This window comes from Talpa europaea (assembly GCF_964194135.1).
Source record: "Talpa europaea genome assembly, chromosome: 2".
Classification (NCBI taxonomy): Eukaryota; Metazoa; Chordata; class Mammalia; order Eulipotyphla; family Talpidae; genus Talpa; species Talpa europaea.
In genome coordinates this window covers 74,839,327-74,855,368 of record NC_140068.1, presented here as the reverse complement: position 1 = coordinate 74,855,368, position 16,042 = coordinate 74,839,327, and positions in this window count along the sequence as shown.

Sequence of the window (16,042 nt, the reverse complement as noted above, 5' to 3'; positions counted from 1 at the left end):
AAGAGATTGCAAAATTGGGGTTTCCGTAATATATAAATTTATTTAAAAAGTTTATTAAATGGGTTTGTTTTAAAAAGTATATCCACAGCAACACACACACACACACACCCCACATAACTAATATCAAATATAAGAGGATAAAGTTCCTAAGTAACCAAAGTAAATCCATGAAATTTTGGCACTAAATTGAGTTTTAGAAATTAGGTATTGAAGTCTAATCTTTTTTTTAGATATAACGTTAGCAGGCGATGGTAATTTGGTTTCCTGCCAGATTAGTGATAGTAAATATGAGGTGGAGTCCAGGGGGAAGAAGCACATGGGTAGTGATGATATATACTTGCCTGACATTGAGAGACTTGGATTAGAGAAACTAAATTTAAAAAGCACAGCCAAATAATTTGGGACATGCCAGTATAATAACAGCCGTAGGCTTACCTCAGTAGACCTTCAGGCTGGCTTTGTCTTACACACCACACAAAAACTAAAACGAGGGCCTCCCTGGTGGCGCAAGGTGTTAAGATGCAACCTATGAAGCTATTTGCAACCACTGCAGCATGAGCCCCAGCCAGGGAGCTACCCACGTGGCGCCGCACACCTCTTCTGACTTGCCCGCTACTCCCCTTAGTAGTGTATTTCAGTCAATTTGCCTACTCTGTCTCTGGTGAATCCTCTCACCCCCCCCATACCTCTGGCCTGTACCCCAGTTCTTTTATATATTCATAAATAAATCTTTAAAAGAAAAAACAACTATAATGATTACTCTTAGTCAACAAGATTATAATCAATCAAACTTGGCTTTATGTATTTTAGGGTGAGGAATCTTAGAATCCCATGTTTTCAAGGCAAGTTCTTTTTATTAGGGAAATGTTGCCATGAATAAATGTTTAGAAAATGCCGGGCTACACATTATTCCCATGTTATTTATAACCTTAAATGTGCTAATAAGGATTTGAATCCAAGAGTACAATTTAATATTTAACCATTGTATAGCCTCCAAGAAGGAAAGAAATGTTTCACTCAGAGTGGGTAATTAAGAAACATTTGATAAAGGGAAGTCAACTAAACAGAAAGCACTATTAACATCTCCAGGCCTAAAGAGACAAAGTAGGGGGAATAGTTAATAGAAGGGAAAAAAGACAACCAAATGGAAAGAACTATCTCAAAAAACTGACCCGTAGTAAGGAAGAGGGACTACCAATCAATGGCACTCCAATAGGAGGAGGAGGAGTAAAACCTAATCTCCAAAGCAATTTAATGTCCTACCCGTCTCCCATTCTTCCTTTTAACCAAACTCAAGAGGAAGACAGTTAACAAAGGAATCTTCAGTCTGTATGCAATCCATTCATTGGGCACATAGCAGAAGCAATGGAAGCAAAATATCCTGAACGACTATGAACACTTTTTGTCCACAGGTGACTGGGACCTTAGTATTTTGCAGAAAACACACATTGGGAAAAGTTGGCATTAGCTATAAGAACGCCAAACTTACATACATAGCTGTACACTCTTTTTGGTGGCAATATGATGGAAGAATCTGCATTCAAATTCAGTTTAATGAATCAAGTGTTGATTGGGGGTGGGGTAAATAGAGTATGTTTTCTCCAACAAAATGGTAATGTAGGGCCTCCCTGGTGGCACAAGGGATAAGCACAGCACTGTGAAGCTATCCAAAGCCTCTGCAGCATGAGTTCGATTCCCAGCTCCTGGTCAGGGAGATACCCGCATGGCTCAGCAGACCTCTCCTGTCTTGCCCCCTACTTCCCTCAGCAGTGTATTACAGTCTGCCTGTTCTGTTTCCCACTCTGCTCTGGTGAATCCTCTCACCCCCAACACCTCTGGCCTGTACCCCAGTTCTTACATGCATAAACAAATAAATCTTTAAAAAAATCTTTTAAAAATGGTAACGTAATGTCCATTTTCATATATACACTGCAATAGAATGTCATTTTTGCAAAAATATTTCAAGCCTTTAATTTTTCTAAAGGCCTTTATTAACTATTATTCAGATAATTTTGTTTTGAAGTATCTACTATAGTACTCATATAAATTTACCTGTTTTCAATTTTTAATTGATTTAACTCCACTAGATGTTCATATGATAATTTTTTGTGATTTGAGCAGTTCTCCAAAATCACTTCTCTGACATCATATGATCCTAAAATTTAAATTTCAGTTGCATGTGTTTTCATTATGTTATTGGTTATACTGGTTGGTAAGAAAATGACCCACTGTAGGGTAAGGAAAAATGCCAGGCTTTTCTGCCCTCCCACCATCAGGATAGATGATGGCTCCTTGTGGTCCTGAATACATGCCTGATGGCAGGTACCTGGGATAGGGTGTGGGCATAGGTAGATGGGATTCACCTGGGCTGAGACTGGGTTTTTAAGGGCGGCGTCACAGGGACACCAGTAGAAGCCAAAAGAGAAGCCGAGAGAGAAGCAAGAGCAGCAGAAGCTGAGAGAAGGCCGGAGAGCCCAGAGTGAAGACCTGCTGGGGGCTGGGAGGCCTGCCAGCCTCCCGGCCCCCCAGCACCTCTGCCTGCCATATGCCTGGTGAACCCCAATAAAAGACCTGCAAAACCCCTGAGGGCTCCAGAACTCCTCCTCTACCCGGTCTGCATGGGATCCTAGAAAACCTGCTCAGTGGCCATTCCTGCTCCCCACACCCACAAATGCTTTTGGATGAGGTAATCACTGTTAATTGGGGAGAAATAGTAACAATAAAATATAAAAAAAACTAATTTTAAAAGTGGATGTTCATTCACGAAAATACTTTTGCTTCCCAAAACTGAATTTGCATAAGAAATCAATGAGTATATAGTTAAAAAGATCCCTTCATCTGTAGGATAGGCAACATGAGCTCATCTCCAATATCACAGTGATAGCTGTGACTTAGTGTAATTCCTGTATTCAGTTGTCTTTGTTCATTGAAAACCTGCTCTGCTAGCAGTCTCCCAATACTGTTAAGATAATCTCGCAGAACTTAACTGATAAATGCCATTTCTTGTCAACCAGGAATGAAGCCCTAGGGAAACCACTCATCAGTTGATTTCTCTAATTCTCATAATGCAAACTCTGCAACATGATAATACCTGCAACTAGGTTTGTCCCCAGTTTCAACATATTTAAGTACCTATTTCCTGTTTTAGGGAAATCTCTGCCAGGTATGTGCCTAATTTGAATTCAGTCACAAGGAAATCAGACAGCATATGTAGGGTAAGGTTAAAAAAGTGTCAGACTTTTCTGCCCTCCCGCCTTAGGATTGGTGATGGATCCTTGGGGTCCTGAATGCATGCCTGATGGGGGCACCTGGAGTAGGGTGTGGACATAGGTAGATGGGATCCACCTGGGCTAAGACTGGGCTTTTACGGGCGGCATCAGGGGGACGCCCAAAAGAACCCTGAGAGGAGCAGAGAACAAGGCCACGAGAGAAAGCCGGAGAGTCCAGAGTGAAGATTTGATGGGACCTGAGGCCTGCCATCCTGCCAGCTTCCCAGCACCCCTGCCGGCTGTTCACCTGGTAAATCCCAATAAAAGCCTGAAAAGCCACTGAGGGCTCCAGGACTCTCTCTTCCTTTACCCCATCTGCTCGGTTCATAGAGAAACCTGCCCTGTCCCCTCCTGCCCCTTTCAGCATACTAAGAAATCAGCCCTGTAAGACAGTCCATTCTGTTCTGCTTTTACTAGTTTTATATACTTATATGACTTGTTATGTTTGCTAAGATTTATTCAATTATTGAATGTCAAATGTGATTGTTACTTTTCTTTATATCAGTTCAATTCAATGTGTGTATATGTGTGTGTATATATATATATATTTTTATATATTTATATTCCAGGAAGGGCATCGTTTTTGGAGTTGAGAGTTTCTGAGGTTTGTTGGTAGAACTAGAAATAAGGCAAAATTCTAGCCCTGAGAAAGCTATTCCATTTTTTAATTTACTAGACTCAAAAAACAGTGCATTAGCTCCACAAATGTTCATTGAGTGAACATTATGTAGCATGTATTTGGCACTGTAGACAAAATGATGAGAACAATCTTGATCTCTACCTTAATAGAGTTTTGAGTAGCACATCAAAATTTAAACCTGAACTACTGGGTATAGCATATTAAAAACAAGCGTATCTAAGGCAAAAACAAAAAAAAACCTCAAAAACCTCCCACTTGTTCTGGATTACAAAGGAAGTGTTTTCTAATAACTCAAAAGTAATTTCTACAGTTAGCTATTAGGTAAATGCCATTAAACAGCTTTAAATAAAGCAAATATTTAGACACTAATTAAATGACAGTTTTGCCTACTAGATATGCTGTTCATGAGAATCCTGCCATGTTTGACAGGGCTCATCAGTGCCAAAATACTCAAACCCATTACGGGAGAGCCATTCAAATAGCAAAAACCTGACAGGATAAACTTTCAAGTATAAGCCTTAGCTCTGAGTTAATTGACTAAGATATACAAATCTGGTGGTCCTTGAGAAGGATCTAAAAATCACTAATAGGGGCCTCCCCAGTGGCGCAGCGGGTTGAACACCATGCTCTAGAGCTGTTCATACCCTCTGCAGCGCAGGTTCGATCCTGGCCAGCGGTGAGAATCCCACATGGCGCAGCAGACCTCTCCCATTGCGCCTGCTGCTCCCCTCAGCAGTGTCTTGGGTCTGGTCTGCCTGCTCTGCTCCCCGCTCCGTCTCTGGTGAATTCTCTCACTCTCCTGCGCCTCTGACTGTACCCCAGTTCCTGTACAAATAAATCTTTAAAAAACAATAAATAAAAATCACTAACAATTTCTACTTAGAAGATTGTTCTAGCTGCTAACTCTATGTCCTGTTGGATAAAAAAAGCTATTGTGATACTTAGTTATAATAACCCTGGGGGGCCTACCTGGTGGCACAGGGGTTAAGCACAGCACTATGAAGCAATCCACAGCTACTGCAGCAGGAGTTCGATCCCATCCAGGGAGATAACCCACACGGTGCAGCACCTCTCCTGCTGCTCCCCTCAGCAGTGTATTTCAGTCAATCTGCCTGTTCTGCTCCCCACTCTGTGTCTGGTGAATCCTCTCACCTGCCTACACCCCAGCTTTTGTATGCATAAATAAAATAAATATTAAAAAAAGAAAATTTAATCTTGTATTACTAATACTAGTAACTTGTCATTGACAAAATATGGTGTCATATCAATCCTAAGCACCCTTGACATGTTAAATATTGCTTCTAAATTCAACACAAAAGAAAATTTTTTATTTTTATTTATGTTTTATATCGTTCATTTTTTCATTTTTATTTATATATTTTTACATCGTTATTCATTTTTCTGCAATGTTTTATTTCTCCTCTCAGGTGTTGTCCCCATAAAATTACCACCACCAAGACACCTGTGAACTGTCACCATAGACTTTCATGCTCTTCCCTCCGGTTTTGATCCCTCTCCTCCACCCTCCCCTGCTGAATGTCTCTGATTTATGTTTTGCCTGCTAGTTTTGTCTTTTTTTTTTTCCTGATCCCTATGTTCCTCCTGTAATTGAAACCATCCGATATTTTACAAGAGAAAAACTCTTACACAGTGACTACTTTGTTGGAGTCCTTTTTGGTACTATCAATTTTTTTTAAAGATTTATTTATTTATTTATACAAGCACTGGGTACAGTCAGAAGCGCGGGAGGGTGAGAGAATTCACCAGAGCCAGAGCAGGGAGCAGAGCAGGCAGAAGGACGGAAGTGCACTGCTGAGGGGAGCAGCGGGTGGCAGGAGATGTCTGCGCCATGTGGCACCCTCCTCCGGTTTCCGGTGGCCCGGGAGCAGCCGGGAATCGAACCGGCGCTGCGGAGGCCGCGGGCAGCCTCGCAACCCAGTGCTCAACCGCTGCGCCACCGGGGAGGCCCGGTACTATCAATTTTGATGCAACTTGTTTTGCAGTGCTTTTCTGTTGGAAAACTGCTTCACTTCACTTTTCAACTTGCTTCACTTACTTCTCCCAAGAATGTGAACCTGGAAAAGCTAATCTATTCCCCTACATGTGGAAGGCATGAGAATGATTAACAGAGACCTTCTTCTCAAAACTAAGTAGTCTCTGTCCCTTTGAAATGAAGGTCTTGGCGGGGTCTTATCCTAGTTGAAATATACAAAAATAAATTCCCAAACTCAATAGAAAGTAACATCATTTGCTATAATTGTAGCCCTTCCAACATCTTATTTCTTTCACTGCTTTTCAAATTTTCTTATTTTTAGGTTTTACCATAAATATTTCCTTCCCCTGAATTATGGTCCACCACTTAGTGTCTTGGATTATGGAGGTCAGAGGATGGATGGAGTCCTGACAAACCATTGGGTCAACGTGGTAGCCTGTTTTTAAAATGGTTCCTTGTAGAGTAAGTATAGTATCAGGCTTTTCTGCCCTCCCACCGTTAGGATTAATGATAGATCCTTGTGGTCCTGAACGCATGCCTGATGGTGGGCACCTGGAATAGGGTGTGGCATATGTAGATGGGATTCATCAGGGCCAAGAGACTGGGCTTATAAGGGCGGCATCATGGGAACAAGAAGCCGAGAGAAGTAGAGGCCACGAGAGAAGGCTTGCTGGGGGCCGGGAGGCTGGCACCCCTGCCTGCTGTGTACCCGGTAAATCCCAATAAAGGCCTGCAAAAGCCACCAAGGGCTCTCAGGACTCACTCCTCCTTACCCCATCTGCTTGGATCATAGAGATCCTGTTCCGCGTCCTCCTGCCTCTACACTCCTAATCATCTTACATTTTGCTATTGTATACATCAATGGTGCCTTTCTATATTCTTCCAGAATTTGTCTATGCGACCAACAGAATACGGCACAAAAGATGGTACGTCATTTCTGAGACTAGGTTATGAAAGAAAGCATCTTCCATTTTGGACTCTGCTGGGGGAAAACCAACTGCCACTACTTGAGGATATCCAAGCAACCTATAGAGAAGAATGAAAATGAGGCCTCTAGTGGCAGACAACAAAGAAAATAGGTCAGTCAACAACCAGCCAACAGTTCTAAGACTAATCTTAGAAATAGATCCTCCAGCCTCCAGATGACTACAGAGACCCTGAGCCTGAAATGTCAGCTAAGCTACTTCTGGAATCCTGACTCACAGAAAACGTGAGATACATGCTTGCGGTTTAAAGTCACTAAATTTTGGGGTAATTTGCTATGCAACAGTAGACGCTAATTAATACTATTTACCCACCACGCAGGGTTGTTTGAAATAACTATCAGCTATAATTTCATCTGAATATATTTTGGTGTATGTTTTTAAAAGATAACTTATCTTTTCTAAACATACTGAAGTCATTTTTGGAGCTATTGGGTTCAGACAGTGGGTTCCTTGGGTTTATTCTGGGAAAAGTTTTTTTTAGTCTAATTTTTTTTAAGATTTATTGTTTTTTATATTCCCCATACAGTTGCACCCTCCTCATTTTGACCTCAATCCCTCTTCTCCCCTCGCCACCCCCCCCATAGTGTGTGTCTGGTTTATGGTTGCTTGTTGATTTTGATTTTTTTCTTTCGTATAGTTATTCTTTTTCCTGGTCCCTTATTTAGGTTTTCTAAATTCCTGCTATGAGTGAGACCATCCGGTATTTTTCTTTTTCTTTCTGGCTTATTTCTCTGAGCATGATCCCTTCCAGCTCCATCCATGTTGCTGCAAATTGCATGAGTTAATCTCTTTTGATTGCTGAGTAATATTCCACTGTGTATTATATACCACATCTTCTTGATCCAGTCATCTATTTTTGGGCATTTGGGTTGTTTCCAAAGCTTAGCTATTGTAAATAGTGTTGCTATAAACATAGTGGTGCAGGTACCCTTTTGAATTAATGTTTCTGTGTCATTTGGGTAAATACCTAGGAGTGGAATTGCTGGATCATATGGAATCTCTATCTTTAGTAGGTTGAGGAATCTCCACATAGCTTTCCATAGTGGTTGGACCAGTTCTATTCTGGGAAACGTTTTGCCAGAGCTGCCCTTTCAGCAAAAATGCTGAGTTTCCCAGGCAAGTTTCTCCATGACACAGAGATATTAGTTATATCCAAAAGGGCAGGTTTATATAAAAAGGGAGAGAATAAAGGTCATTTGCATAGACATAAGCGGGCAGAGAGAGCTGCCCAAAAGCGACAGGTTTGCTAAGAGAGAGGCCTGCATGGTCACAGGCGGGCAGCCTTGAGGAGCTGCCTCTGCTGCAGGTCAGAGAAGAGAAGCCCTGGCATGGTGCACTCACAGGCAGGCAGGAAGGCTGCTGCCCTGTGGAGGGACAGTTGGTGAAAAGAAGCATCTGCATAGTCCCAGGTGGGTAGAAGGACTGCTGCCCCTGCCAGGTCAGAAATTGCACAGTCTTTTCCTCCTTGGGAGGGGCTCATTCCTTTGTGGAGTGACCTGTTTGCTGTGATTTTGGATAACTATGTAAAATTTGAAAGGGACTGGAGAATTTACAATGGCCCACAATCTCCACATTCTCTTTACCTCTGGTCTGTGCCCTATGACACTAACAGCAGTCTGACATTTTGCTTGGGTCTGTGCCTTGGCACCGGAAGGATTTTTAGTTCCTATAGCTGGTTTAATGACTATGTTAATCACTTCTACTCCTACCTCCAGCCCCCAGCCCCCAGCATTGTGTGAGCCAGGTTTCTGGTCTTGTGGCACCTTCTTTCTAACTTTTCTGTCCTTATCTTCCATCAATACCACAATATCATTAATCATATCTAAAAATTAACAATTTTCTTAATATCAATTATCCAATTCAAATTTCTCTGATTGTCTCATGCATTTTTTTAAAATATGCACAACTAAGGATTCATATAAATTCCATGTAATGCAATTTGTTGGCATGTTGCTTTTAATTTAGAGGTTCTCCTGTGGAGCGAGATAGACTTGTAACAGGGTGGTCCCCAGGAAAAGCAGAGGGAGGTTCCAGGTTCCCTTCCCCACCCAAGGGAGGGTGGAGCTGAGCAGGGAGAGAAGAAGCTGCAGAGGAGATTGAGAAAGAAGAAAGCAGGATGGAGAGCAAGAAGGAGACCTAAAGGAGGCGCATGGAGCCTAGAGACACGTGAAGGAATGATGCTTGCCTTTTGGTGGTAGACTGGGTGACACAGATGTGGGTGAGAGACCCATGGGGAGGTGACCATGGCAGCTTTTATCTTGATTTTGATTTTGCTCTTTTCCTTCCAGGCTTGTCTGGTTGTTTCTGACCCTTTTCTGTGGGTCCCCATTGGAAGATACGTTAGACTTGTGGCAGGCTTTGGGGCCTTGCTCTGGCCAATCCCATTTGGATGGACTTTTACCCACAAGGGGATGGGTAACTTTGGGTGCTTGATTTAGAAACTAGATTCTTTGCCTTTCCTGTATTGTTTCCTAGTTGTATTAAAGTTGCTTCCCATTAAAGTCTCATGTTTTGTGTTGATGTGGCAGATGGCAGAACCCATTTAGAATAGGCAGGTTTGCAGGGTTTGGGCTGCCCCTCTTCCTGCCCTGTAACAGACGGAGGGTCTTCAAGTGTAGCACAGCACTTGAAGTGGGAGCCTATGCCTCCAAAGCATAGATAACAATGTAAACCAGTGTTACCTTAATTGAAAAACCAACTCAATTGCTTTTTTGACAATTTGTTCAAGATTTTGGGTTGTTTGTCTTATAGAATCCCCCGTAATCTGAATGTTATTCATTACATTTACATGGTATCACTTAACATTTTCCTCTGATTTTCATATTTTCTATAAATTGGCAGTAATAGAGATTTGTTCAGATTAAGGTTTGATTCTTTTTTGGTAAGATGACATCATAGGTGTTCATTTTAAATTTTGAATTATGTGAATAGATGTAGGGTAAAGAAAATGTCAGGCTTTTCTGCCCTTCCGCCATCAGGATAGATGATGGATCCTTGTCCTGAATGCATGCCTGATGGCGGGCACCTGGAATAGGGTGTGGGCATAGGTAGATGGGATTCAGCTGAGTTAAGACTGTGCTTTTAAGGGCGGCGTCACGGGGGGACGCCAGCAGCCCCAGCCAGCAGCAGCAGCAGCAGCAGAAGCCGAAGCGGAAAAGCAGCAGAAAGAACGCCAGAGAGCCCAGATAGAGTAAAGACTTGCTGGGGGCTGGGAGGCTGGCAGCCCCCCAGCCAGCACCCCTGCCTGCCATATGCCTGGTGAACCCCAAATAAAAGACCTGCAAAACCACTGAAGACTCTGACTCCTCCTTTACCCGGTCTGCATGGGATCAGAAAACCTGCACTGTGCCCAGTCCTGCCCTTACAATAGATTGACTATTTCAGTTTTAAAACCAACATTCTTTCTGTAAGATAACTTGTTGCTCAGTTAAAGTACAGCCTGAAGCTTCTCCTATTGTCAGGCACTAATTAAGCATGATTTTATTTTAAAAAGGTGATGAACTTTGCTTGCCAAACCCTAGTGAACTGGTCAATTGAAAGTTAAGATGCTAATGAGTCCCAGTGAACATAAGCTAATGCTTGATATTTACTAGAGCTTGGTGTATGCCTTCCTATGACTAATATTCTTAATAGCTGAATTTGATCCTAAAGTCACGAACCTTGATGTGTGTTCTTTTCTTCAAGTAACCTGCTAATTGGAATACATAATGTCTTACATCTAAAGTTGCATTTTTTCCTTTCTGAAGATCATAGCAAAAAACACTTTGGCAAAGATATAACTGGATTGGGATATTCTGATTACTGTCAGCTTCAGAATATTATAATTTTGTGGATTTAATGGGAACATCTTTTATCAAATCCTGGGTAAGTTTAGGAGAAATTTCTGGAAAGCACATAAGATTTCTCCTGATAAGGAGAAATGTTTATTTACCTTTTGAAATTTTATGTGCCCCACCAAGGACTAGTTTTTTCTTGAACTCTGTGCAATATGGATTGATAGTGTAAACAGGATTGTTGGACCTCTAGTAAAAAGGCAGGGGAGAGTAGCTGATCTATTGTTATTCTTAGAGTTAATCAAAATGGAACATATGAATCAAATAACATATAAAACATGGTTATTTTATATGACGTAAACTAAGTGGGAATTTTAGTCATATTCCTATCCGTTCTATAGATCATCCTTAGATGAGTAATCTAGATAGATTTTTTTAAAAGACATTCTCAATTGCTGGCCCTACAGCTGTTTCTACCTTTGTCCTTGTACAGAACTCTGATTTTTGCATGTTGTGCAGCAGCTCTGGAGAATGAATGACATTTGATCCAAGCAGTGTTTCCCAACCATAACAGCACTGTGGGAGAGAATTTTAATTTTACAAAGAACTGATTCTAGGGCACCACCCCCAGAGCAATTAAATCAGAATTCCTGCAGGTTGGGTGCAGGTGAAAATATGTTTTAAAAGCTTTCCAGGTTATACTGATATGTGTTCAGGGAGCAGGACCAGAGATTTAAAGCAATAATGATAATTCATCCACTTTGTCAGACTAGAGAAAGGTAGAATAACCCTACTCTGATTGATGAGACTTAAAAAAAAAATTGCTAGAAATTTCTGATAAAATTTTTCCTCCCTGAAATATGAGAAGAATGTAAGAGAGTTCCTTTAGAAGTACTGGTCCTGCTTCTTACTTGGGGCAACATCACCAGGAGCACAATGCATGGTTTATGGTAGCCATTCTGCAGCCTTGAGCATACTCACCGACAAAGCAATAAAGACAGAGGTGCAGAAAGAGTAAAAGGTTCCAAGTCTATCAGTAAGAAAACAGCCACTGTGAATATAATAAGAATAAGAACAACTAGACCTTCCACATATGGAGGGAAAAGTTGTAAAACTGAGTATCTAGAAAGGGAGTCAGAGGATCAGAGATGTCAGCATCAAACATTCCACCTAACGCTGGGGAGGGAGAACACATTGGGAGCTCACAGAGGAAGTCAACAAACCAAGTGCAGCTGCCCCAAGGGAGTCTCCAAAGGGAGTGCTCAGTGCAGAGATCTTTTCAGTTGTTAGCTCTGGGGAAACAGTTCCCTTTGTATAACTAATTTCTCTGGAGACAACAGCCTTATCCTTTTACAGTGAAGGGTCAAGGGCTGCTATTGGTCAGCAGTACCAGCAGATGGCAAGAGAGGCAAAAGAGAATGGAGAAGAGAAAGAACGGGGCGTGGCTCCCTCTGCTGTTACCCAGTCTGACAGCAAATGACATTCTAAGCATAATTGCATCACTTTTATTCACGTTCCAAATCTCATACAATTTTTTTCTTTTATCCAATTCTTAACTGGGACCATATGGAAAAGGGGATTCTGGGAAATGGAGTTCCTAACCTTAGCCAAGACATGGGGATAAGCAATCTGTAATCCTGCTGGGATGTCTAAATTTGCTGGTAATAAAGACAAATTTGGAGATGAGACCAGGTGCCCATCCCTCAAAACCTTGCCATTCTGCATTATTCTAAATGAATTATCAATTTCCTTTAACCTGTAGGACCAAGTCTCTTTTCAGTTGATTTCTGGTACTCTCCTACCCAAGTATATCAATCAGTAAGCACTGACTAGACACAATAAAGAAGAAGGAATAAAAATTCATAGGCTAAGAAAAAAATTTAAATGGAATAAATTAAAACTTAAAGAAGCAGACTGATATTAAAAAATGAGGATAGATAGGAATTTAAAACACTCAGAAAAAAATAGGAGGTGGGGAATAAAAACAGGAGGTTTCTATTTTTAAAGTTAGATGGCAAAATAGAGGAATATAAAAGGGGAACAAAAATAGCATGAATTTAAACAAGATTTATTAATTAAAATAGTCATCTTTGGAATGAATTATGATTAAATCCAGAGGTACTAACACTGAGAAAAAGTTAACTTGACTCCAGTTCAACCAATGTATGCTGCACCTCCCCCTGCAGTGACCTTTAGGGCTAATGGCTATCGCCAAGATCCCTAGGTCCGGCTGGGCAAGGAACCAGCATGCAGGGGGAGAACAACAAAAACTCCCTGAGGCAGGGGAGTACAGCAAAGTTCCCTGAAGACATGGATAAGACAGAAGCTTATCAAAGGATTAGGACCACCAGAAGTTAAAACCTTATCTCGGTCTTTCTAGAACTACAAACTTTATCCCTTTATTGTCTTTCTAAAACTTCCTTTTTTCTTCTATAAAGGTCATTTGTTGTTAATTAAAAAATCATATGAAATCCTTAACACAAGCCTGACTCAAATGAAACGTTACTAAACCCTGTAATAATTAAAATATAGTATAGGTGAAAAAAGTAGTTAGTAAAACAAAAAATGCGATCATATAGCTTAAAAACAAAACTAATGGATTATCTACTTAAGAAAGAGGCTAGGTCCAGATGTAAACCACTCAGATGTAAACCACTCAGCGATAAGCTAAATCCATTCACTGCTCCTGTATATATACTGGGGACTAACTTAAATAAAATTGCACTCAGATTTACACTCTCTCTTGAAGTGTGTCTTTTTGTCATTTCTTCAGCCAAATCCCTGACCACCCTGAGCAGTCTCTCAACCCTGAGACGGCCTCATCGTTCACTGCTGTGCTGGCAAATGTAGATAATAATTCTAAGAAATTATTATGCCAACATCTCTATTGAATATTTTTGCAAGGCCCTCATGAAGTGTCTATCATAACTATCACAAATCTCACTACTTAAGAAAACTTATAAGTAAAAAGTGGACAAAACTGCAAAATTTACAGAAAATATTTTACAGGTTTTATTAAATATTGACTAGCAAATGGAAGTAAATAATGGATTAGTGTTTGCATACAGTATTTATTTAGAAATTATTTCCTCTTAATATATTTTAAACAAATATTTAAGAAAGGATTGAAAGGGACTAAACTAAGCAATAGTTTTTGTTTTTTTTTTTTAAAGATTTATTTTTATTTATGCATACAAGAACTTGGGTATAGGCCACAGGTGTAGGGGGCTGAGAGGTTTCACCAGGGAGAGATAATAGGAAGCAGAACAGGCAGATATACTGAAACACACTGCTGAGGGGAGCATCGGGCAAACAGGAGAGGTCTGCTGCACCATGTGGGTTAGCTCCCTGGCTGGGCATAGAACTCTTGCAGCAGTGGCTGGCAAAGCTTGATAGTGCTGAGACTTTAACCCCTTGTGCCACCAGGGAGGCCCTGGTTTTGTTTTGCTTCTTGAGTCACAAATAAGCTTCAATCAGCCTGTGATAGATCTGCCTTGCCACTTCTTGAGCTATGAGAATAGTCTTCTTTTCCATACACAAGAAATTGGTAACAGTGGTTGCCTCCTAAGAAGGTAAGCAGTATCTGGAGAACAGGGGTGAAAGGAAACTTTGCCTATGCTCACTGTAGACACTATAAATGTTGTACCTTATTAATGTTTTGCTTAGTCAAAAATAATTCAAAAATATAAATTTTCAGTTTCTCCCCTTCTCTTCCTGAAATTGACAATCACCCTAAGGATGAAAGAAGTTTCAAATTCTGGGTTCACCTCTCTGGGCTTCTTTTTGTCCTAGAATGTGTTCCACAGATTGTCATTTCTTTGGTTACTCTCTGATGCCTTCTGATTTTTTTTAATCATTCATTATTTTTTAAATCTTTCAGTCATGTGTCTACATAATAACTTCAGGGTTACATTATTATTCCTACATGTATGCACATAACTTTACTCAACCTCCACCAAACTTTCAGGGCAAAACTCTAGCCCTTTCCTTCCCCATTCTCTTCTCCCACTTCCCTGTTCCCTCTGGTAACCAGTGTATTTTTCACTAGGTCTAAGAATTGTTTTTGATATGCTATGCCAGTGTGTGTGTGTGTGTGTGTGTGCGTGTGTGTGTGTATGTGTATTATTTGTATCCCATATATAACTGCTGATTATTTTTATGTCCACCTCAACCTCAGCTTTAAAATTTGTTTTTAGTAGGAAGATTGTACCAAAATACCTAAAGCAGAACTTCCATGATCACTTTTATTTTTGCGTGTGCTCGAAGTGAAAATATTGTAGTGGTTTCCAAGTTACAAAGAATTTAGTAAATTCAAATGTTAATCAACAAGTATTTCATTGCCCTCCAAAACAAGAGGAGAACAAGGACAAACAAAGTATGTTCATCTCCACAGACATTTATTCAAAGCTGGCATTTACTTTGTCTGCTATAAGACAGACCCACTATCAAATGATATTAATACATCATTTTATTTAATCTTTATAACAAACTACCTGGTATTTATGATCAGTTCTATTTTAGAGATAGAGAATCACATCTCAGAGATAAGAAATATTTTTTTCTGAGTTATGTAGCCGAAAATTAATAAAACTTAGTTCAGATTTTACCACATTTTACCAGGCTCTGCAAAGCACTGTGCCATATTCTGAATTTAAAAAATAAAGGCATTAAATAAGAGCATTAAAGAAACTAACAAAAACTGCCAATGGTGTTATTTAGTTTATTTTCTGTTAAAATGTATTGCTATATTGAATATACAATTTTTGCAGACAGAGTTTGTAATTAGGAGAGAAAATTATCTGTCCTAATAAGAACACATCAACATGGAATTATTTTTCCCAATCTCATTTCCCCAAACAAGACATTTCCATACTTGCAGTAAAGTGTGAAATTCTGAAGGTGTAACACAGAATGCGAGGCATCATCTATTTTACCCATTTGTTTCTCAAAACTGCTTCTGGATGTTACCTTTATACTTTATATCTAAGGCCCAAGCTGGCTTCCATTTCCTCCACACAGCAGAAATGCTTAAATTCCCAGCTTCAGACAAATGCTTCCCCTGCTTCCCAGGACTGCCAATCACTTTAAGTACTGCCAGCTCTAATTTCTTGAATAAAAATCAATCCCCTTTAATACTTTTCTGCTACTGTGAGTTTATCCACATTATGTCACAGTCCCCATTTCCGAGTCATACTTTGTCATCTATCTGGAACCTTCATTCTTTCTTATTTAGGGTATTTGATTTCATTAGTCCCCTTCCAAAATCTGGATTCAAAACCCTAAGTCTTGTTTGAGACAAAGAGCAAGGAAGTGGGAGGGAGAGGGGCCAATGGAAGGGAGGGAAGAGCACAAAGGATTATGGTGATGGTTCTTGGGTGCTA